This window comes from Corvus kubaryi, unplaced genomic scaffold (assembly GCF_017639235.1).
Source record: "Corvus kubaryi isolate FWS band 111438036 unplaced genomic scaffold, C.kubaryi_AGA036_p1.0 69, whole genome shotgun sequence".
NCBI lineage: Eukaryota > Metazoa > Chordata > Aves > Passeriformes > Corvidae > Corvus > Corvus kubaryi.
The window spans coordinates 963,292-985,891 of NW_024582057.1; the positions used below are offsets into that span (position 1 = coordinate 963,292).

The 22,600-nt window shown below is 40.4% G+C and overlaps 1 protein-coding gene across 12 annotated transcripts in view; it reads right to left on the reverse strand.

The window, feature by feature from the left end:
* Positions 1-22,600, reverse strand: part of LOC121674672 — a 300,378-nt gene that overhangs the window by 175,112 nt on the left and 102,666 nt on the right. The window contains exon 4 of one of the 12 annotated variants that reach the window (XR_006019765.1): positions 20,754-20,837. The exons of the other annotated variants lie outside the window; for them this stretch is intronic. The gene's annotated coding sequence lies outside the window, so the exon portion shown is untranslated. Of the gene's footprint in view, positions 1-20,753; positions 20,838-22,600 lie in introns of those variants that run through there. 12 annotated transcript variants of the gene reach the window in all.

The window sequence follows — 22,600 nt, forward strand, 5'->3', positions numbered from 1 at the left end:
AAGTCAAAACCAGAAGTTTTGTTTTCAGGTAGAAAAAAAGGAAAAATGTAACACAACTGTGAAAAAGCTGAACACAGAAAGAAAACCAAACTTCTTTGGAGATGAAATAGCACAATGCAAGTATGTAAGGAAACCACAAACAGAAATCTTGGCACAGATTAAACTCCAAAAGACAGATACGATTTTTTTTTTTAAAACTACAGCCTGTTCTAAGAGAGGAGGTTTATCTTTCCTTATTGTGCAATTAAGCATTTGCCCCAGCTCCTTCTCATATGTACACACTACGAAAAGACCCATTAGTTAAAAAAAAAAAAAAGAAAAAAGGGTAGCCCATTTTTATAGTATAGTTCTGGTAACTCCAACAGCCTATCATGAACTTCAATTAAACACACAGGTAAGTGGACAAGAACACACCTCTAGTCATACACTCACTGAACGAGCTGTGAGGACAAGCATTACCAGGAACAAGCCACCGAGTAGTTGGGGACAAGACAGCAATGTCAAGAGAACTGGTGGCGTCAGCAAACAACAGAGAGGCCCACCAAGGTTTCCACAGGAAAAAAACAAGAAGTATTAAAGCAGTTTTGGGAGACCCAGTAGTTAGAGGCAAACCTTTTATAAACTCAGTTGGAAAAGCATACAGCACCAGATTACACGAGCCATTACACCAATCTGCCACAACTGCAATGTTGTGGCCTCTTCACTGGGCTGAATCCTCAGCCTCTGCCTCCACTTCCTCCCACCACAAAAACCTCTCACTAAATGCTCTAGGACTTTGTGGCCTCTCTGCAGTCCAACTAAAAGTATTCTGCTCTTCCATTTCTCTCCAGCTACAAGTACTGCACCAGATTTTTAGATTCTGAGTTTGAGGGAAAAACAAAAAAGGAGCTCCTATGCTAGATGGCAAATCTCCTGCGGCAATCCACAAGTTGGAACGGATCAGGGGGCCAGATCTGCAGCTCTGACCTCCTGTAAGAGCATGAGGCTCTTACAAACACACTTGGGACATCAGCATCAGTGAAGAAGCAGAGGGTGAAAGAACATGCTACTACAGTGGCCTTTCCTATAATCTTATAATGAATGATGCCTCAGAGAGAAACAAATGTCTAGTCAGTGAAGGCACAATTTCCTAATTTCTTTCACTCTTAGAGAAGGCTTTATTTTCATAGTCTTTTTTAACTGCTTAATGGGAACCCAGTATATCTGCCATACTTCAATTTTCTACATTTCCGTTGATTACAACAGCACTTCCCTGCACAGAACACACTGCACACCCTATTCAGCAGCTGACATATTGGTATTTTGGTGGCTTCTGACAGAGCTTAACTTTCTCCCTTTCATTTGCTTCCTTTGAAGTCTTAAAAGGAATACATCTATCATCTTCTTACTAGAAATATAGAAAAGCCCCACAGGTAATAGGTTTACTACCAGCTATGGGTTTTCTAGCAAACACAATGCTATATGGTCAGAAGTGTGTTTCCTGCCCAGAAGCATGTGGGGCTATCAGAACTAACTCCACAGACCAATTCCCTCCCTTCATTGACAACTCACCCTGATACTGTTTTGCCCCCAGTGCATCAAAAACTGTATGAGCTTACGCTCCACAAAAGAAGCAAAAACTGTATGGACTTATCCTCCCCCAAAAAAATAATTTTTATCCTGCTACTGTTTCATCAATCACAGAGTGAGAGAATGCAGGTGTAAGTCTGTGCATGCAAGGGGCTTCAAATCTCCCTCTCTCACCCTGAGGACTTTTATTAGTGTTATAAAGTCAGAATCTCAGCTAGACTGTTTCTTTCATCACATCACTTGGAGACAATCAGTTGTACCCGATAACAAGCTGCCTAACTTCTCCTTTCAGAATCCCAGACTGTCCAGCCTAACCTTGAAGGGGGGAAAGTAAAATAAATGACTTCTCTCTTAGGGTTTGGCTTCAAACAGAAGGCAGAGAGTAGAAATGACTGGGAATTGATGTGTGGAGATGTGAAAACACTAAGAGAGGCATTTCAAACCTCTTCCCAGGTAACTTCATAAGAGACGATTTCAGACTTGAAAGCACTGCCTTGATTAAGGTACCACTACTAAAAAAAAAAAAAAAAGTTAACTTCAATCAAATCAAGTGACTGTGGAAACCTCTTTTAAATACCACTGCCTGCAATCTCATAGAGTCCCAGGCAAAGTTCCCAAAGACTTCAATAAAACATTTGTCTGGGATAAGGAGTGCCAGATTTGGCCCACTTTAATACATTAAGTCTGTGGTAGGTGAAAAACTGAAACATGGAGCAGTTGTGAAACTACCCTCATAGCCAAGGAGATAAGAGAAAACAGCACTCATCCTTCCCCACAATGGGAACATGCAGAGGGTGGATGGGAAAGTTAAAAAGGAGGAGGGAGCAGGAACTTTAGGATAAAAATTATTTAATATCCTCCCAGTGTGGGCTAGAAAGGATTGTGTTATGCCTGTTAGAGAAATTGGCTGGAGTGGAAGGCTGAGAAAGTGTTCAAGGACGCGTTTGTGTGAGCGCGCTTGTGAGTGTGTTAAGGGTCAGGTCTGTGCAAGTTCACAAAGTTTAGTCAATTCTCCTGCCAACTCTTCCCAGCTTGAGACAAATACAGATAACCTCGGCTTAACCCAACTTCAAGCAAACCTTCACTTCTCACCCCCACCCTCAATTAGTAACTTTCAATCCAAAGTGCCTAAAAATAAACTGTGAAATCACCTCAGTTACAGCTCTAGTAATGCACTTTTCCATAAACTTCTCCATGTCACTGAACTGATTCAAATACCATTTGCTAAAAGACAAATAAATGTATGGGAGGGGTGCTGTGGCTTGACTTCCCAGGTTTTTACCCCTGCAGAACAGTTTTTCTACCCCCACAGCAAACAAGGCTGCATTAGTGTTACCTGCTGCTGCTTTTAAGATATGCAATGCTAAAATAGCTGGTTGGATTGCTTTTCAAACAAGACGGGTTTCTTGCACAGCAAAACACTGTTATTCAATACATGCATTTCATAATAATTTCAGGACCTTTTTTTTTTTCTCCCTGTCCCCCAGCTGGGAACATCCATGCTCAAGGCAAACTCCAGCATCAAGACCACCCAGATTCATCTTCATCTCTCAACTGTCTGCCTCTGCTGCACCGAGATAAAAATCTAGACAGAGCCTTTATTATTATTTTATCCAGAACTTGTCTAAACCTTCACCTGCAAAACACTGACTCACTCTGTCTTTAACCACCTGAAGAACGCAAAGGAAGATAAATTAACTCATGGGCATAGAAACTCAACAGGCAACAGCATAAACTTGCAAATCAAACAGTGAAAGTCAGAGCAACAACAGAAGTTTTTCAAACAGATGAAAACTCAAGTCCTAAAAATAGAAGTCAGGGAAGCATGGCTGATCTGTTCCTTTTGCCATAGTTCTATTTTATCATCAGATTATAGCTAATAATATTTAATTTGTGTCTCATCAATCCCAAATTAATAGCTTTGAATACTAAATAATCACCACCACACACAATTTTAGGCAAGAGTTTCCTAAGAAAACAAGATATTGGCAAATAGACAACTCTTTTCACCTCAAGTCTTTTTAGAGAGGAAAGCTGATATAAGCTACAACATTCCAAGTTCGGGTAAAAAGCTGGTGGATCACTAAGTTACCACTTAAAGCTTATCAAATGAACTTTAACGCTACAGCATGTTTGATTTTTCCCTCTTGCCCACCTCATCAGCCCCCATTGCCAAAGCTCAGTGACAAATTGCAACATCTCTGCTTTGAGTGTAATTGCATTGGTCAGAGTCACAAAAGATTCTGTCGAGTGCTAGGAAACAGGAAGCAAAAACCGCTGCCTTTCATTTTGAGAATTAGTATTCTGTGTCTGGAAAAGCCTCCTGCCTGAGACTATTAGCAGGTCACATCTCAATGCCCACCTTGCTCAGTGGAATACCTTAGTAGTGGTGGCAACATACAAAGCTTTCCTGCTGCAAAGGAAGCCAACAGTGCTGTCCCACTAAAAGACAGTGTCAGGCATTTGAAAAGACAGAGGAACCTCTGAAAAATAGGTATTAAAAACCTTAACGCGACCCTTCAGATTACAGGAAAACCTTCACCCATCATTTTGACACTTCACACATCAGTATGATAAGATTATCATACCAGAATGAGCATGCTACATTAGCACAATGGAAGAAAATGAACCATTTTCTTCCAGACCTCACATGTCAGTGAAATTTAGCAAATATTTACCATGTTTTGGATGTTCTAGGAGTCAAAATGTTTAAACTTCCACCATAAATTATAACATAGTATCAAAAGGCTAAGGTAAGTACCGTGACTGCATAAAATATTTCTATAGGCATATTACCAAAACCACTTTTGCTGAATTGTCATCAAATGGGGAATTTATACCTGCAGTCCCTGTTCCCAATTTGAGTAAGAGGGCAGCTGCTCCATTCTGTGATTATCCCAGTGCCCCAGATTCAGGGGAAAGCCAAACAAAACACATTCAGGAGGGCAAGTCAGGAATTCTCTGGCTTTGTCCTCAGCAGTAGAAATGTAATTTTCTTCTGTGTTGTTTGGATTATCATGAGGGGTCAGCACTTAAAAATTCACTATAAACCATGTTACAAAGAGGCAATTATGGTAATAAGGGAGTATAATAAACTTTGCAGTTTACCCACTGTTATCCACACTTAATTTACTTTACAGGTAGAGTTAAGTGCTTCGTATCAACACTGTTTTTTCAAGCAGATAACCAATACATGATTCTTAATTTGTGGCACTTTGGGGAGGGGATGAGAGGAAGGGAAAGACAGACAAGGCACTGTTCACTGTCATGCTTTCTCAGTCAATGCTTTTCACCTCTGCAACCAAGTCTTCTGCAGAAAATGGATATGGCTGAAATGTTTGGAATAACAACACCTCCATTTGTAAATGACAAATGCTGATTTCTTTCAACAGGAAGGAGACATACTTCTACCACCATTTTCTCCAGGAAGTAAGTCCTCAGCTGCACCAGGCAAAGCAATGGTAAGTACTTAGCATATTCTCGCTTGCAACATAGAATGAGTCGACAAATGCACAATAGGATCTAATGTAACCCTGAATCCAAAGCAAACAATTCAGGAAAAGGTGAATATTTTTTTCTCCCCAGTAGCTACATACTTTGACTCTGTTTGTTTTCTATATGTGCTGTCCTTGCATTTATGATTTTGCATTTTGGGAGGAGAAAATACAACAGTGTTCAAAATTATTCTCTGCAACTATTCATTATGATTCCAGGAATAAACAAACATTTTCAACTGATTAGAAAACCTCAGTGAAACCAATTTATCATTTCATTAATTCTTCATTCAGTTAAAGTAAACAAATAGGCTTCATGTGAGGTTAGCTCCAGGGTTTATTCAAGTCACATCTGACATTAATGTTTTAACCAAACCCATTATGCAGTGATTTTCATGGCCTTCCTCAGGGAAAAAAAAAAAAAAAAAAAGGACAACCTCAAAAGATTTGGGAAAGGCAGACTTTGTGTTTTCACAGTCCTGGGAAAAACTTGGGGTTGTCCCGCACTGCAGTTAGAAGAAAAAAAAAAACAAAACAAAACACTCCCTCTAGGAGTGATGCAGGATTCCCAGACCTCGCCTGAGCAAAGAGAGCAAGTCCAGATGGCACCCAGATTTGCTGCTATTTCACAGGGCCTAGCTAAGCCCAAACCCGGGAAAAATACGGCAGGCCTGCTCCATAGAGACTGCAGTCCTGGGCTACGTGCTGCTCTATGAGCTGTTCCTCATAGAGTCAAGGTGATCAAAGACCTGTTACCCCACAAAAAACCCAGTACATTTCTCACTAAAGGTATTACCCTATGGAAGAAATTATTAGTTTGAGAAAGTGGGGAGAAAGCAAATACACTGCAATTATAAAATCTTACAGTGAAAAGTAATATTTTCACAAACTGCTTCAGCAAGTAGAAAGACAGGTTTTCAGGAATTTTAGATTTTTCACCAGAAGTGCTTAGAGCCCAAACAAAAAAAGCACTGTTCTGCAAGGGCAGGAAAAAAGCCATTATGCAGAAGCAGTTGAATTCCTTAATCCAAGCTGCCTGACAGGGTAAAGGTAAGCCAGCAGGTAAAATGATTAAGTACATTGCTTGAAAATATTACTTCTTAATAAAACCAAAATAATTTTCAGTGGAGAATTTTAATACTGAATATATACATATATACATACACACACACATATATATATATATTTATATAAAGATTTAAAACTATATCAGCATAAGCTTCCTGCCCAAAACAAGAACAAGCTTTAGTGGAAACATTCCTTCAAAGCCATCATCTTTTCACCATGTGTTGTCCAGGGCTTATCACAATTGCAACACAGTGAAAAACCTTCTATAACACACAATTTCTATTCCATTTCATACTTGTCATAAACTTTATGAAAAAAAAAAGATTGCTCTTATCTGTGTTTTCTCTATTGGGTCCAACTTCTTTGCAGTCCACCAAAAACACTGCAATAATGTCTTTTGCTACACTGCTCTAAAGGCTAATTTCTCATAGCAGAAATAGAAACAGTAGTGTGGAAAATCCATAGGACACAGTAGCTTCCTTCCCAGTGTACAAATGGTGAAAACAAACAGGAAATAGAGATTAAAATAGGATGAGCAGAAATAGACTTCTGACTCTTAACAGAAAAAAAAGCTTATTTGTAAGCAATGCTTTTCACAAAATACATGGTTTTTATGTAAATGTTCTTTCTTTTTTTTTTTTTTTTATATATATATTAAGTAACAGTATTTTAACGAGAACCCAAAATGTTTGCATTTAGTCTCAGCCCATTCTTTTTCACAGCCTGGGCTCCACTCTATTATGTTAGATCTTCATACTTCCCATTTCCCTTATGGGGGGATGAAACATTTCACTGCAGGTGTATTCTGAACAGCGTCCAAACCTACAGGGAAAGAGGGAGCTACACTCCTGTGGGACACAGCCGCAGCAATCTGCAAACCTGAGTTTGCAAATATACTGCAGAGTTTAGACAACAATGTAACACAACACTACAAACAATGTCAAGTTAGAGACATTTGAACGCTGAATTCCCCAAGGGAACTTCCTGCAGGTCAATCAAAACACACCCTGATATGGTGGGGAACACAAAGCAGCCCTTCACCTTCTTGTCTTTCAGTCATTTCTTTCTCATGATGCCAGGGTGTCACCTTTGGCTTTGTCCTCTGCCTGCCTCCATACACCTACAACTGACCTAAAATCCTGCCTGCTTTAGCATTTTAGTGCCTCCCCTTCCTGTTCTATTCATAAAACCAAAACACTCAACCCAGTCCCTCATTATTGTTGCTGAGATGCGAGATAATCTCTTCCCTTCTGGCTGTGACAGAAGTAATCTTGCCCCCTGAAATCCATTCAAAATGCAAAATTCATTTTTTCTGGATTACTGCCTCAAGCACATTCCCCCTATTTCATCCTGCCAGTCCTCCTACTGGCTCCCCCTTTTTCTACTACATTAAGCACAAATTGCTTGCCTTCATCTTAAGGGTTGTTCTTAGATGATGACAACTGACGCAACTGCCCTACACATTCACTTAAAACCCAGGTAACGAAACCTAATTGTAGTTACATACAAAATCTCTTGCACAAGGAGTAGATAGCACTCAAAGCCTTGCACTTTAATAACCAACATAGTAGTGTACAGCTTCTCACAACAAAACCTCTGGCACACAGATGAGGTGCTCTCCTCTCTTTGCAGGTTGAGCCCAGTGAGGGCTTTTAAAACAGCTGAACTTCTGAACCATTTTACAATGGGCTTCCATTTTGCTGGGCTTCCAACAGAGACATTCTGGTGTGTGGGAAGTGCTGGGGCATCTTCTTGGCAACAACCGCACCCACAGGAAACCTCACCAAAAACGGCATGGTGGTATTTCAACTCCTTTCTCCCCCTCAGAGCGAGTTCACTCAGAAAAGACTTTTAACTCCTGTGATACATTGTCTCATTTTATCAAGCTGGTACAATTTCAAAGAGGTAGTTCAGGCTCCATGAGACACACTTCGCTACCTGACAGTGCATGTATTTCTTTCCACAATAAGAAGGGTCCACTGCTTGTAGGTATTTAAACCTGCAATTTTTGCAACCATCCCCTAAACCCTCTGCACCTAATGGCCAAAATAAGGGGAAGAAGAGTTCAGAGGGACAACTTGTAATTTCAGTTAATCTCCAAACTAGGGAACTGAGACCAAATTGATTTTCAGGTCCTGCACGTCTACCACACCCGCAATCCAACCCTCTGGCTGGTCAACCTCCAGGAACACATCAGCTCCCCAAACCTTAGACGTGCCTGACCCGGTGTGAATGGAAAGGAAATCCAAAGTGCTCAGATCAAAAGACAATGGAGGCATGTTCTAACATAGTTTCCACAGATCATTTTAGGAGGTGGCATAGTATCTCTGGAAAAGTCCGACAACTATATAAGCTAGCACTTAAGTTAACATTATTAAATGGGTTCAAAAAAAATCCCGAACAACTAATGGTCCTTTATTACGTACTTGAAGGAAAGCTGAAAGATAAATAACCAAGGAAAAAGAAATCTCCAAGCAAACATATGAATGTATAGACTGTGCACCAAAGAAAAGCTTCCACCCAGGAACCATTTTAGAAGCAGCATCACACATCTCACCAGCAGACTAATTTTCACATGCTGAGACAGTGGTAAAACACTTCTACATGGAACTTTAGAAAAAGAACCCCTCTTTTGTTAAGGATAGTGGGTAATTGGAATAGTTTACCAAGGATGACTGGCAAATTGCTGTTACTGAAGGTTTCTAAGAACAGTTTCTAAGTCAGTCATCTGTCAGGAATGATACAAGGCTGTTTCAAGCTCAGGTACAGAGAAGGACATGTTAGCCTGTTTTTCATGACCCAATGCAGCACTTGAAATTTTTGTCAATGTGCACCAAAAGCTAGGGAAGTCTTAGACTCCCCAACATAAAAACAAGATGATAGAAAATGTTGAAATCACTGGATCAGCACGCATTCACATGCCTGCCCAGCCTGGGTGCACTTTGCAAAGCATAGTGGGGATTTTGCTACTGTTACCTCCTGCTCCAGTAGAGCTCCAGTTTCCTCCTCTGAACCTTCTCAGACCTGTGGTATACACCTTGTATCCTTCTGCCCTACTAGGATCCAAGATGCTCTCAAGGTCAGGCAGGCTGCTTACTTTGTTCAAAAGTAAAGAAATGTGCTCTCACAAGAGAACATCTTCAGGTTCTCCCTGTGCATTTCCTGCCCGTTGGAATAATGGTATAGGAAACAAGTTGCTATCTTACCTGCCTCTCCTTCCTGCCAAGTATGCCATGAGATCCAAGTGGTAGTCCTATCTTTTCTTTCTAGGTCCTGAATACACTGCAGCCCAGTATAAACCAAAGATTACATTCTGTTTTCATCAAATGCTGTATCAGGATATGTGATGAGGGAAAATTAAAAAAAAAAAGGAACCAAAGTTAGCTTTTGAACCTCCAGACATGTTCTTACATCAAGGCTATTGCAAATGACCTTGCACTCAAATTACCCTTTTCCAACTTACTGCATCCCTGCTCCTTTTGTGTGTCCTGTTACCCAGAAGCTTTCAGGATTCACCAATGCTTCTGTGAAACTTCCAACCTGCAACATATTGTTCCTGTCCATAATTTACTCATCAGAGTTAGAAAAGCCAAAGCCCTTGAATATGGCAAGAGAAGGGAAGAGAACAAGAAAAACCACTACAGAAGTGCCAGCAGCACAAGGAAAACCAGGGGAAATGTGGGTCCTTCATGTGAAAAGGCCAAGGGACCTGGTGGCAAAGGACACGGATAAAGCTGAGGTACTTCACTGTTAAGACTTGTCTTCAGAAATCCCAGATCCTCGAGACCAATGGGAAAGTCTGGAGAAAGGAAGACTTACTGTTGGTGGAGAAGGATCTGGTTAGGATCAGACTTAAACTCTCCATGCTCGAGGCCTTGGGGCCTAACTGGATCTACCCAAAAGTGCTGAGAGAAATAGTCAATGCCATTTTGAGGGTGCCCTCAATCTATGAAATGTCACAGCAACTGGCAGACTTTGTCTCAAAGACCAAAAGAAAACAAATGTCCCTTTGAGAAGGGCAAGAAGGACAATCCGAGCAACTAGAGATCAGCCAGTCCTCACTTTAATCCATAGGAAGGTGATGAAGCAAGTAATCCTGGAAACCATTTCAGAGGGATCTGAGCAAAATGGAGACTGAGGTGACAGGAATCTTACAAAGTTCAAAGAGAAATGACAAGTCCCACCTCTGCGCAGGAATAATTCCAGGCACCTCTATCATATGAGGGAGACCAAGAAAGCTGAGACTGCTCAGCCCGGAAAAAAGACAACTTGGGAGATCTTATCAGCAACCTCACACCAGTGGTAATGTGGGACAGGAAAGGAGGGCAGGCAGGAAGGTTGACACAAATCTCAAGACAATTCCAAGTAACCATTGGGGTATCTCCTACTAGAAGCACAAGAAAAGCATAAAGCTGTAGCATTTAGTACGAGGGGGTCTTCCATCAAAAATTAAAGCTGTCAGCTTATAATTAGAGAAACTAATGTATAACTGCAATGACTGTAAATAGAAATGTCATATATTAGATTTTATAAGATTAATTTTTTTCTAATCACACTTAATATGTGATTTATGAAGACAGCAATTACATTAATACAGCTAAACAGTGGTTTGTATCATTTTATACTGGCCTTGCTAAAGAATCAGATTCCTTTATCTCAACATTTCTACAAAATTGACTCCATGGAACCACATCCATCAGTAGGAAACAGACTGGAATGATGAAGAAAGCAAGCTGGTTTATAGCAGCGTGAAAAATTTACAGTTTAACTAAGATTACAGATTTCATGTGATATAAAGACAAAAAGTCCGCAAAGAATGCCAATAAACTAGTATCTTTTTTCTAACTCATCTCCCACATGAGCACAGAATAATCCCTAAAGAGGAATCTGGGGGTGAAGCACAGGACACTCATCTCAGGCAGTGGAAGAGTGTTTCCTACACACATTGTAGAGATATACAGTTCTTTGACAATACGTAAGACTAGAGAACGTTTTTTTAGATAAATATCTCCTGCTGATTAGAACAAATATTTTGATAAATCCAGGTGTTTATTCTAGCAGCAGGAAGGAGTGACAATGATAACATTTCCTCCTTACTCTCAGGCATAACAAATTTTTAAAAACTCCCATGTTCCACCACGAAAGACATTTGTCAGCATTTTCTTTCCATACACAAGAAAAGACTACACTAAACTGGCTGAAATAAATGAATGCATTTATGGTGGTATTCTCACGGGGACCAACAATGCACATGGTAAAATCAAGGATTTGATTTTACATTCTCTGTGATGATAAAACTCAAATAATACATCTAATCATGAAAAATGTCACAGAAAATATGACAACAGAGGAATCCCTTAGAAAAGCTATCTCAGTCCTTGATCTTTGCATTCACTTTCCTTGAAATATATTTGTTAACAAGAACAAATAATCACCCAGTCAGCATTGACCCAAAAATGTGTTAAAGACACCATAACTGTCCTACTAAATAAATTGTCTGCTGAGCAACCCAAGCAGAGAAAATAAACATATGGTATTAGAAGTTTTATTTCGTTACTTTCTTAGGCCTTGATTCTTCAGCACGTTCAGAAGTCAAATTGCACAGCATGCAAAAATCATTTGTAAATAGTGGTTATTATGGGTGTAAAAGGTGACAGCACTCCTGCTGGGAACTCTGTAGTCCCCAACTCAGAATAAACAAAATATACTCAAAATAATGCTGCCACTTACTTACATGTCATGAATCTGGCTGAAAGAGGCACCTGTTTGGGAATTAAGATCTCTCCCATCCTTCTAAATCCCTCACCACTGTTCAAAAAAAGTTGCTACAAACAGTAGCTCTGCAGCACTGGCATGTGCAAGTCAAATGCCCGAAAAGGAGCTGGCAGGATCAAAATACAATGGAAATAAAATATCATGATCACAGACCTCACTGAATGGCCTCATTTGTGTGCATCAATGAAAGTCCCTGGAGTGAATAAAAGGCCTTCATTAAAGTCAGAGATGAAGTCATAAAGCACATGATTAGATACATTTCTGGTTTATTTCATTTATTAGTTGTGGTGGGGTTTTTTGATTGGTTAGGTTTGGTTTTGGTTTTTTGGTGGTGGTGGTTTTTTGGTTTTTTGCTTGCTTTTTGAGGGGTGAGAAGGACTTTTTTTTGGAGCTCTTTTTAAGATATCCAGAACATATGATGAGATTACTATCTTTCAATCCCAGATATCTAAGCAGATTTCTTTTCCAGCTGTAAGCCAAGGAAACATACCAAGGAAGATGGAAATTCCTGAAGATTCTGAACTTGTTGGGTAGTAGTTAAATATTTAGATGTTGTTTTCCTCCTTCCTAGCCATGACTTCTTTTTTCCATCATTTTACTGGATTTAATTTTTTTCCTACAGAGTGATTTATGAAAAACAACAGCTAGCCAGCAGCAGAAGCAGCAACAGCATGAGCTCCAGGTGTTAGGAAAAACCCCTACATAATTAATTTTCTCTTTGATATATTATCACTTCCCCAAAAATATTATGCTTGCAGATCCAAAGATCTATCACATCCCAACGCAGTTTTAATCCATGTGTAACATTTTCCTTTGTCTTGGGTGAGACCGTATTTCCCAGGAAATACAGATAGCAGGATTCAAAAATGGATTGTTCTGTGGCAACTAATAATATATCAAGTGGTGCTTCAAGACTGACACAGTCTGGTGGTGTTGTTTTAAGGCAGAATCTAGTAAAACAGATGGCATTGGATTTCACACTCCTTTGTCAACTCAGTTCACCAATGAGCTGACACATTGATTTTTCCATTGTTTTTTACAACCTCCAAGAAGTTACAAAAATTCAAATCTAAATTCAACTTTAAGGGGTATTATAGGCCCCTTGGTAGTTTTGCCAGTTTTAACATGTTCATGTAACAGACCATATAATTCTGCAAGTTGATTCTCAGTGCCTATAGCAACACTTGAAGTTGGGATGATTTTCTGTTGGTTAAACCTTCTCATGTAGAGACCTGAAATTCATAACTGGAATAAGTTTATTTTTCTTCACAGTGATATACACTTCTCCTAAATAAGTATTCTGGTATTACATATACACAATTTATCATCTGCAAAATGGCATCTCTTCCAGAAATATGGAAGCCTTTTAAATAAAATTATCAACTGCCAAAAGTTGACTGGGGCAGGGAATTTTCTTCTCACTCCAAGTAAGAATACAGAAAGCGATCAAGCAAGATGGGGTACCTGAGGATAACTTGGCACTGTAGTAAAGGATGAGCTGGAAAAAGCCATGCCAAGAGATCCCGGAAGCCTCAGAATGAAGACTTAAACAGTCTCAAAAGCAAAAAGAGATACATGGAAAGCTTTTGTAAAGTTGCAACATATGTAAATGCCAGGGGATGAAGACTAACAGAAGTCCAGTTTCCAAGATGTGTTGAGTCCATTTACATAAGCACTGAGGAGCTATATAATTATATCCTTATCACTGGAATAACTGTTTCAAAGAACAGGCAGAACATTCAGGATCTCCTGAAAAACTGAATTCGAACTGAAAGCCTATATTTTTTTTTTTCTTCTCTAATCAAAAAATTCCCAAAATGTGGTACACAAGCTTCTTCAAATGTATGTGCAGAGCAAGAACCTCAGCTGACTTCTGCTCTCCAACAAAGAGCCAGGATCTGCTGTCTTGACATGCAGGTCTGGGAATTGCATACAACCAACCCTGGCCTGCACAGGAACAAGGTCTGTGTCCCCATCCTTGCAAAAAGCAGAACAAATATCACTGCCTCCACCACCCATAATCCACACCCCAAGTGTGCCTGGAAACTTCTGTTCCAACCTCAAAAAATCCATATATACCAGTCCAAGTGTGCCCTCCACATTTCCATGGTGATTTTTTTTCCCCCCATCTCTTCAGTAAAATGTTTTTTAAATCTATCAGCATGAACAATATATGATATTGTTAGAGAAAAACAGCTTTCTTCCCCTGCTCTTTTTGAAGAGACAAAGTTAAAAGAGCATTTCTAGTTTGAAAAAAATGCGTGAGGCAATGAAGACTAACAGAAGTCCAGTTTCCAAGATGTGTTGTTGAGTGCATTTACATAAGCACTGAGGAGCTATATAATTATATCCTTATCACTGGAATAACTGTTTCAAAGAACAGGCAGAACATTCTGCTTTACAGATAAAAAGAGAGGGAGAGAGAGAGAGAGAGGAACACCTTCTTCCTTTAACATAGCTCCATTTTTGAAAGCTGGCAGATATTTCATTTGCAGCTTTCTCTTGAAGAATGATCAAGTTGGAGAGATGCTGCTGGCAGCAGGTCTGAAAGAATGAAGAACATCAACAAACAACATATCTTCTTTTTTAATCCTAACGCTTTCAAATTGAAGGAATTAAGATTCCATTATTCCCCCTCTGAATCTAAACAAGGATACTTTGAAGCAAGAAGCAACTAAGATAACTTGTTTAATATCCCAAGTGCTCTGCATGTAAGAGATTGCTTTCTGCATTCTCGAGGGGAAAAAACCTCTGAAGGACAGGAGCTGGCAGAATAAGGCAACAATATCCAATACAGTAAAAATGAAGTGTACACAATACATGTCCACACTGCACCTTCAAGACATCAGTGTAAAATACACTTCACAGCAACCAGAGAGTCTTTCCCTATGCTTTACCCACCCCCATGGAAGATCTGACCATCTCAACCCCCACAGAGGAAACCCTGCCATTGACACCATGAAGAGTGGGTGGCAGAGGCACAGAAGGCCTCTTGCAGAGGGACAAATTTAAAAAGCTTTGATTAAATTTTCCATGGTAACCCAAATCAGTGGCAATATTCCTTCCCTTAAAAAGAGGGTTATCGGGACTTCATGTCATTCTCTTCACCAGCTGAGAAATGTTTCAAAACTAAATGAAAACTGGCAAGTGCAGAAAACAATCACTGTTTTTCACCCCCCTGTAACACGTACAGTTGTTTAAGGACAGCACTATACTGTACTGCAATTTTTGACAGAATTTTTTTCCTTCTTTCTTACCACACAAAAAGTTTGGACACTGGGGAGAAAAAGTGGGTAGTTCTGGCCTGAAAATAAATAAAAACCTTGCCAGAAAGAAATTCACATAAAACCTACCTAGAATGATGTACAGGTTGCATGCGGCGTAATGTAGAGGCAGCCACATACTGAAAATCTGAATAGGCTGTTTTTCAATGAATAAAGTCTTTTAAAACACAGTAATAATATTGGGAGGAGAAAGATGGGACAACAGAGTTGGGCAGAGAGGTGGGAAATCAAATTATGCTTAAACACTGCAGTTCTAAGCATGATTTCATTCAAAGACAAACTGGGCTGCAATGTGTATTTTTAGCTCCTAAGTGGGTGCTCATATGCCATATGTAGCTTTTTACCACAAAGTGTTGTGTCCTAAATATAGGCTCGTGCTCCTGTTCACAGCATAATTGTGGAAATCCTTGCTCCAGTCTGAAGCCACAGGGGAAGCAGAAGCTCTTAGCAGCAATGACTCTGAGGTTAGAAATCCTCCCCCAAAAGCCTAGCCAACTTTCTTCAAGACTTGTATTAAGTTAGAACTTAAAGGGTTTTAAGGATCCTTTATTCAGTGCCCAGATTCTCTTTAATCACAGCTCATTTGCTTCCCTTGCCAACACTTCCTAAATTCCCTCTCTCTCTCTCGTCTTTTCTCCTAAGATATCCCTGTGAAGGCTGTCTCCGGTGTTTTTCAGGGGAGGGGTGTGTAAAGGAGACATGGCAGCTGAAACCGTTCACAGAACCATAACAGCACCATAATAGAAAGGACCTCTCTGAGGAAAGAAAACATAAGCAGCTTTTAACACAAAGATTGGAAAAGAATAGATCACTAGGACTGGAATGAGGTGGAGGAGTCTGGCAAATTCAATCTTTCAGAAGAGGAATGGCTCTATTTGGAGCAGAGATACAGTCAGTGGCAACATCCTGCCTTTTTTTTTTTTTTTTTTTTTTTAAGTAGGCTTAAAATCACCCAGTACAGAGAGAAAACAAATAAAAGAACTGGCTTAAAGGTTAGACCACCAACATCAATAAAAGAAAATATGTCTACTTGTCTATAGTTTCCTTTCAGTTGCCTATATTTTTACACAAGAAGTATAAACAACCCTCACTTAACTGCAAAGCAACGTTCACCTCTGCATCTACCCAGGGCTGCTGCGGTGCTGCAGGAAAGCCTTGTGACAGGCTATGAAGGGGCAGGGGGAGAGAGGAGGAGGAGGAGGAGGAGAAGGAAGAAATGGCAGAGAGGAGCATGGAACCTCCAGATGTGAAACATTAATGACTATCACACCTCCCACCCCAGCCATCCGCAAGAGCCCGGCTTTGCAGCCAGCACGACCTTGAGGCCCTCTGTAGCGCCTCAAACTGCACCTGCGTGGGATTAAGTATCCTGATAGTGAATGATAGCCCTGCCAGCTCAGGCTGAAACAGCTTTCAGCAGATCAAACAGCAGCAGGATGAGGAGGAGGAGGAAGAAAAAGCAGCAGAAGGAAGAGCAGAGCAGTGCCTTCCCAGCTGGAAAGAATAAGCAATAATATTGATTTAGGTTGCTAAACTTGTCCAAGGCACCACCTGCAAAAACCTGTGCATGAAATTCTTATACGTATGTTTGGAACACTGCTGGTTGCAGCTCACCCAAGAGCTACAGCCTGACAGATGTGTATCTGGACTGTAATTCGGAAATATCCCCCACGCAACTTGTAATTACGTTTTCACCTTCTTTGAATCAGCAGGTTTATGGTTACTGGCCATTTGAAATTCAGATGTGCATGGGCAGAAGAGATCTAGCACTAAGAAATTTTCTAAGGCATCAGTCAGGCTGCTTGGTTCAAATATTGCTAATAGCCCTAAAAAGAATCTGTAACATAGCAGCATTCAAAATATTCCTGAGCAGTCACATGAGCTGAGTTAGCCATGATTTTTTTAGTGCCTTGGAAATATAACTCCTGCAACTACACAAGGGGCTACAGCATCAGTTGAAGAGTCACTTCTGGTCAGTTGAGGGAGAGAGATTACAGAAAGGGAGATTTTATTAAAAATGGAAGAAAAGTATTGCAATAACCCTTTTCCAATATGTTTCTACTTACACAATCAAAGCCATTCTACCTGAAGGCTTTGTTTGAAAATAGCATTTCCAAACTTTCAGAAAAAACCAATGCTATTGCTAGATTAGAGCGAGAAGCATAGAATGTGAGAAAGTCCAATTAATGCTAAAATTCAAGAGGTTTTCTTTTTTTTTTTTTTGTTCTCTTTGCATCCTTTATTAAGAGCAGACTATCACTTCTTAGAATTTCTATTTCCACCCAAAAGTGATAGAAATATTGACTGATTTGACCTGCATGTCATGGCAGGTGGGCGTGCTTAATAAAAAACCTTGAAATGCATTCATAATCTTACAATTCAGCACTGGGTAGAAAAACAGTGTAGTACTCATACAGTGACCTAGCTTCAAGAAGAACAGGTGGATGGCAACCTGAATGTTTCCATAAAGCTATCTTTTATTCCACTCATCTGCATCTATTCATTCTCCCAAATACACACTTCTCTCCTCTAGGCTTGCAATCATAGCAGGTGAGGCATAAACACTAACTTAGATCACCTATTTTATTAGCAATTAATTCAGAGGAAAGTCAACTGCTTACATACCAGTGTTAAGAGAAGAAAGCAGAGAGGGAGGCCGCAGGTGCACTTTTATGTTTGCTGAGACAAAATATTGACAAGCTTAAGAAAAGGCCTAGATGTCCTCCAAAACTCAGGAAGTGCAATAATGCCCCAGAAGTGTGCTGCTGTGAAATGGAATTTATACACACAAATAAGGAAAGCTGATCTGTTCATCTGCTGGGTGACATACTGATCACTTTTGAGTGACATTAGAGTGACATCAGTAGCAGCCAATCACAGTGCTCCATATGTATCTGGTGTTCTTTGCACTATTCCATATTTACAGATAAATACTACGAGGGTGTTAATCGTAAGCTGTGTTTTTCTTCCTCATCATGCTCTAAATAAAGCAGCTGTTTCCATCCAGCATCAAACCTGACCAAAAAATATAAAAGAAAATAAAAGAAATTTTAAAATGCAGTCTCTCATCTCAGTGTGTTCTCTGACAAATTCAGAAACAATACGTGGAAAGCGGGGGAGAGCAGCTGGAGTTATATGTCACCGCTTCCTGAAAACCTGTAGGCAGCCAAGAGCTTCAGCTCAGCTCTTCCTTGGCTGGGAGATGGCAACACATGAGAAAAAAGCAGGTAGGGTCAAACATTAGGTCAAGGCTTTTGTTGTCACTAAAAAAACAAATGCGATTGTTATTTCCATCTAAGGCATTTTAAACTGTCTGAACAACTGAAGTACCGTTCCTCTTCCTCCAACATCACTGCGTCCTCTGACATGTTTTGAGGGGGAGAAGCTTTTGTAAGGCAGAAGTGCAGCCTGCTTCTCACTGACAGAGCACACAGTCTCAGGCAGGTGCAGCAAGAACAGTTTGGGCAGACCACGCAAGGCTACAGCTCCACACACACCAGCACCCAGGCTCCCACAGCTGGCCCTGGGGGCACAGCAAAGGCCAACAACCTGCACATCTGTAATTGCCAGAGTCTCTGTGCTCCCGAGCTGGGTGCTGCTGAAGGCTGGACCTTTGGCAGCTTGCTGCTTTGGCAAAGCCATCACATAGCAGGGGTGATGCAGGGGTTTTCCTTCGCTGACTGGAAATGGTGTTCCTTGCAAAAGAAAAATTTGTGAAGTCTCTCTTGGTGCCAAGCAACACCAAAACCAACTTGCCATTCTCCTTTCCCATAACCATGCCCATGAACTGACCACCTGGAGGCATGTGTGTGTGAAGGTGTGTGCCTAGGCACGCACACACACACTCTGGGCGTACGCAAGCCTAGCAATAGACTCCTTTTCCAATTTTCAAACCTTTACCACAAGAACAGGGTTTCTGAGGAAGCAGCTGTAGCTGGAAGCAAACATGAGGCTGAGTTCAGGACACTGGCTTTGAGGTGAACTGGCATCTCTCAGACTGGTGTCCCATTTTCACCAACAGATTTAGCAAATTTACAAAGGAAAAAAGAAATGGTCAAAGCTAACTTCAAATGTATCTCATACAGGTACTTTGAAACATACTGTTTCACCATTCATGCAAAATCCATATATAAGCATTCCGATTATGTTATGCACCACCTTATAATTAACATGGCTCAAAGAGCAGAGGGTGCCATATAAATATAAAGCTAATGAGCTGACTTAAAAGGCAGAACACACAACACAAAACCACCATTTTTATTGGCCAGTACTTTATTCCTGTGCCACTTAATCAAACCCAGCTCATTTTACTCGTACTATATTGCTCAGAGCAAAAGCCTAGTGAGCTGGCTCTGCCATTTAACTACATTTTGTTCAGCTATGCCTATTCCCTGGCTGTGATAATACATATATTCATTACATGTAAATAGCACCGCATTATAACCAAATACAACTGAACTGCATCATATTATGATTAAAATATATATTAGTGCCAAAGATATAATTGCCTTCTTTCCTCCAGGACATTCTCTCCTAGTCCAGGAGCCCACATTATAGCCCATCAAGATAGCTTTATTGCTGCAGGAAGGGAAATTCCAGTCTCCTACCAGGCTCTCTCTTTATATTCTTTGTGGGAACGATTCATGGATGAAGGTACAGGAACTCTACCTGTGTCCACAGCTCAGACAGCCACTCAGCACCATACACAGAGTATTACAGAATAAACTGGGATGCATTTAAAACAAAGCTCGAGGGCAGAAAAAAGAAAAATGCGTATCAGGCAGTAGGGCCTAGAGTTACAGCCTAAACCCCATGAGGGAGATTTTAGATAACACGGAAATTTGCCGCAAGAAGGGAATTAGTTTCTAACAGCACACGGAAGGAAATACAGTAAAAGCCTGCTTTCCAAGCCTGTGCTTCCAAAGGATATAAGTACTTTCTCAGAAGTTGACAGCTCATCTCCAGGAAGCTGCATAACCAACAAGGTCCACTCATACAGGGGGGCTAAACCTGAACAATCAAGATGATTTATAATATCAATTAGAGAAAGTTATCCAGAGATACTATTTTCACCACATTCACAGCACTTTTCTATTCTTGTTCTCCAAAATATCCAAAATTCTAAAACTTAACCATGGAAATATAAAAACTGGTTAAAAAATAACCATATATATAAAAACTGGTTAAAAAATAACTATCCAGCTTCTGTGTTTTCCTAAAAGGAAAAAAAAACAGTCAGTGATCAGAACTGTGTTTAGTATGCACTTACAGCTAAAAACAATTTAAAGACCAATGCCTTTTACCTCAATGTTTTATAATTCTCCATATTTTATACTACCTTATAAATGTTGGTACATAAAATCTCACAATGTTCTTTACATAGAATTTATCATTATGTCTGTTCAAAGTCTCATTATGTGAGTTCAAAGCTTTCTTATAAAGTCATCTGCAAATACCACTATCTGAAAAGTGAATAGCAAGAACATTGTTCTTATAACTCTTAGAGGGGAACAGAAAGGTAAGACCTTAAAACAAGGAAAATGACAAACATACTTATCATTCATTCCCTGCCTTACTGATCAGAACAACTTCCACCAAAAGGCCACAGTCCTGCATTCATCCCCTCTAACTTGTGTCTCTTCCAGAACTGTTGAAACATTCACAAATGCATTTGTGAATTACGGAAGCAAATTAAGTAAATTTAGGCTAGAACATTTGGACTACTATTTTCTAATGATGAAATATACTGCAGTAGCTGAAGGGCAGGACTTCTGGCAAATACAGTCATTACAGCTTTTAGATAAAAACAATCCCCAATAAATAGGGCCTGGTTTCCCTGACTTTCAGGGGGAGGGGGACATTTTGTTTCTAGTGTTTCTGGGGGTTTTTTGATTTGGTGTTGGTTTTGGGTTGTTTTTTTTGGGGGGGGGGTTAGTTTTAGGGTTGGTTTATTTTGGTAATTCTTTGAGAGAGAGAGGGAGTACATGTGCTATAGATCTCATAACCTGCAGAAATCTGCAAAATATTAAAACAGTGATGTAGCTTATGCATTAAAACTTCTCTGTAAAACCCTCCAGTATTCACATTTCATACTATTTAGTCAAACAGAAAATCCGTAGTTAATGTAGATGGAGCAGGTTTTCACAGAAAGGCTTTTCATTCTTTGGATGACCAGAAAACTTTTGCAATACGCTAAATATAGACACTATAGACCAGTGACCTGGGCAGAATAATTAGAGGACTGAAACTTCAGGAAGGGTCCAAATTTAAGTAAGGAAATATGTAACAGCTGCACTTCAACTGCACAATAACAAACTTTTTCAATGACAAAGACCCTTTCTGTGCATTTTGCCATTTCCTGAACAAGCCTTCAGAAGAGACAGGAAGCCTGGCCATGCGGCTGCACAGTTGCTCTGACACTGGAAAGAATAAAGAATCGTGGTCATTATTATTTTAAGTTATACTACCACAGCAGAATCTCAGTTCTTTTATTTGTAATGATTTGAACCAGCTTCTATAAACTCTTATTGAAAACGCCTCTGATTTAAATCATGTGATAAAGTAAGATTCTGCTGGCAAACCTGCTTTCTCCTGCTCTCACATGCACACATCCCACAAAGAAACCAATGCAGCTCTTCCAACACTTGCTGTGTTGGAGGAGAAAGAACAGCAAGACCGCATGAGAGAAGTAGTTCTGGGTTATATCACAGACACCCACTCTAAAACAGAAAACAATATGAACAGTAGGAAAGCAATTTCCATTCTTACAAAAATATGTCTCAGTTCATTTCAAAAAGCACTAGTAAATCTCATCCTTTTACCCAATCATTTTCTAATATTAGCTAGGCCAATCTGAGGGTGTGTGTTACAGTATCAGTGTTCAGAGACAGGAAAAAAAAAAGCAATTTATCCAGCTGTTTATTCATAACCGGTCCCCGAAGGACAGCTACTGAACAAGTGCTGGCAAGCCCCTCTGGAGGCGCGCCAGCCGCCAAAACCTCTCCACCATGCCAGAAGTTCAGCAGCACATGCATGCTCTGGCACTGCCTTGCCAAAAAGCAGTGACACACACCCCCTCCTCATGTGGCTCCTCGGCTGGCTCACTGCATGGCAGCCACACAAGGCACCCAAAAACCAGCAGCGTTGTGTGGGCAGACACTCCAGAGGAGGAGGGAAGCCTCCGACCATTCCCTCTGGGCTCAGACAGACAAGAGCAGATGCAATGAACCTCCCCATCCCTCCCCTGCTGCCCGGGTGAGTCACCAGCCATCCCACTCACCCTGCCTTCAGCCTGGTGGAGCTGGAATAAGTGACTCGGTGGCTGGCCCTGCTGGGTTTGTGTGACTGGCATTCACACAGCTGGCTTCTCATAAAGCAAGCACTAGATTTTCATCCTATAAACCCCTTTCC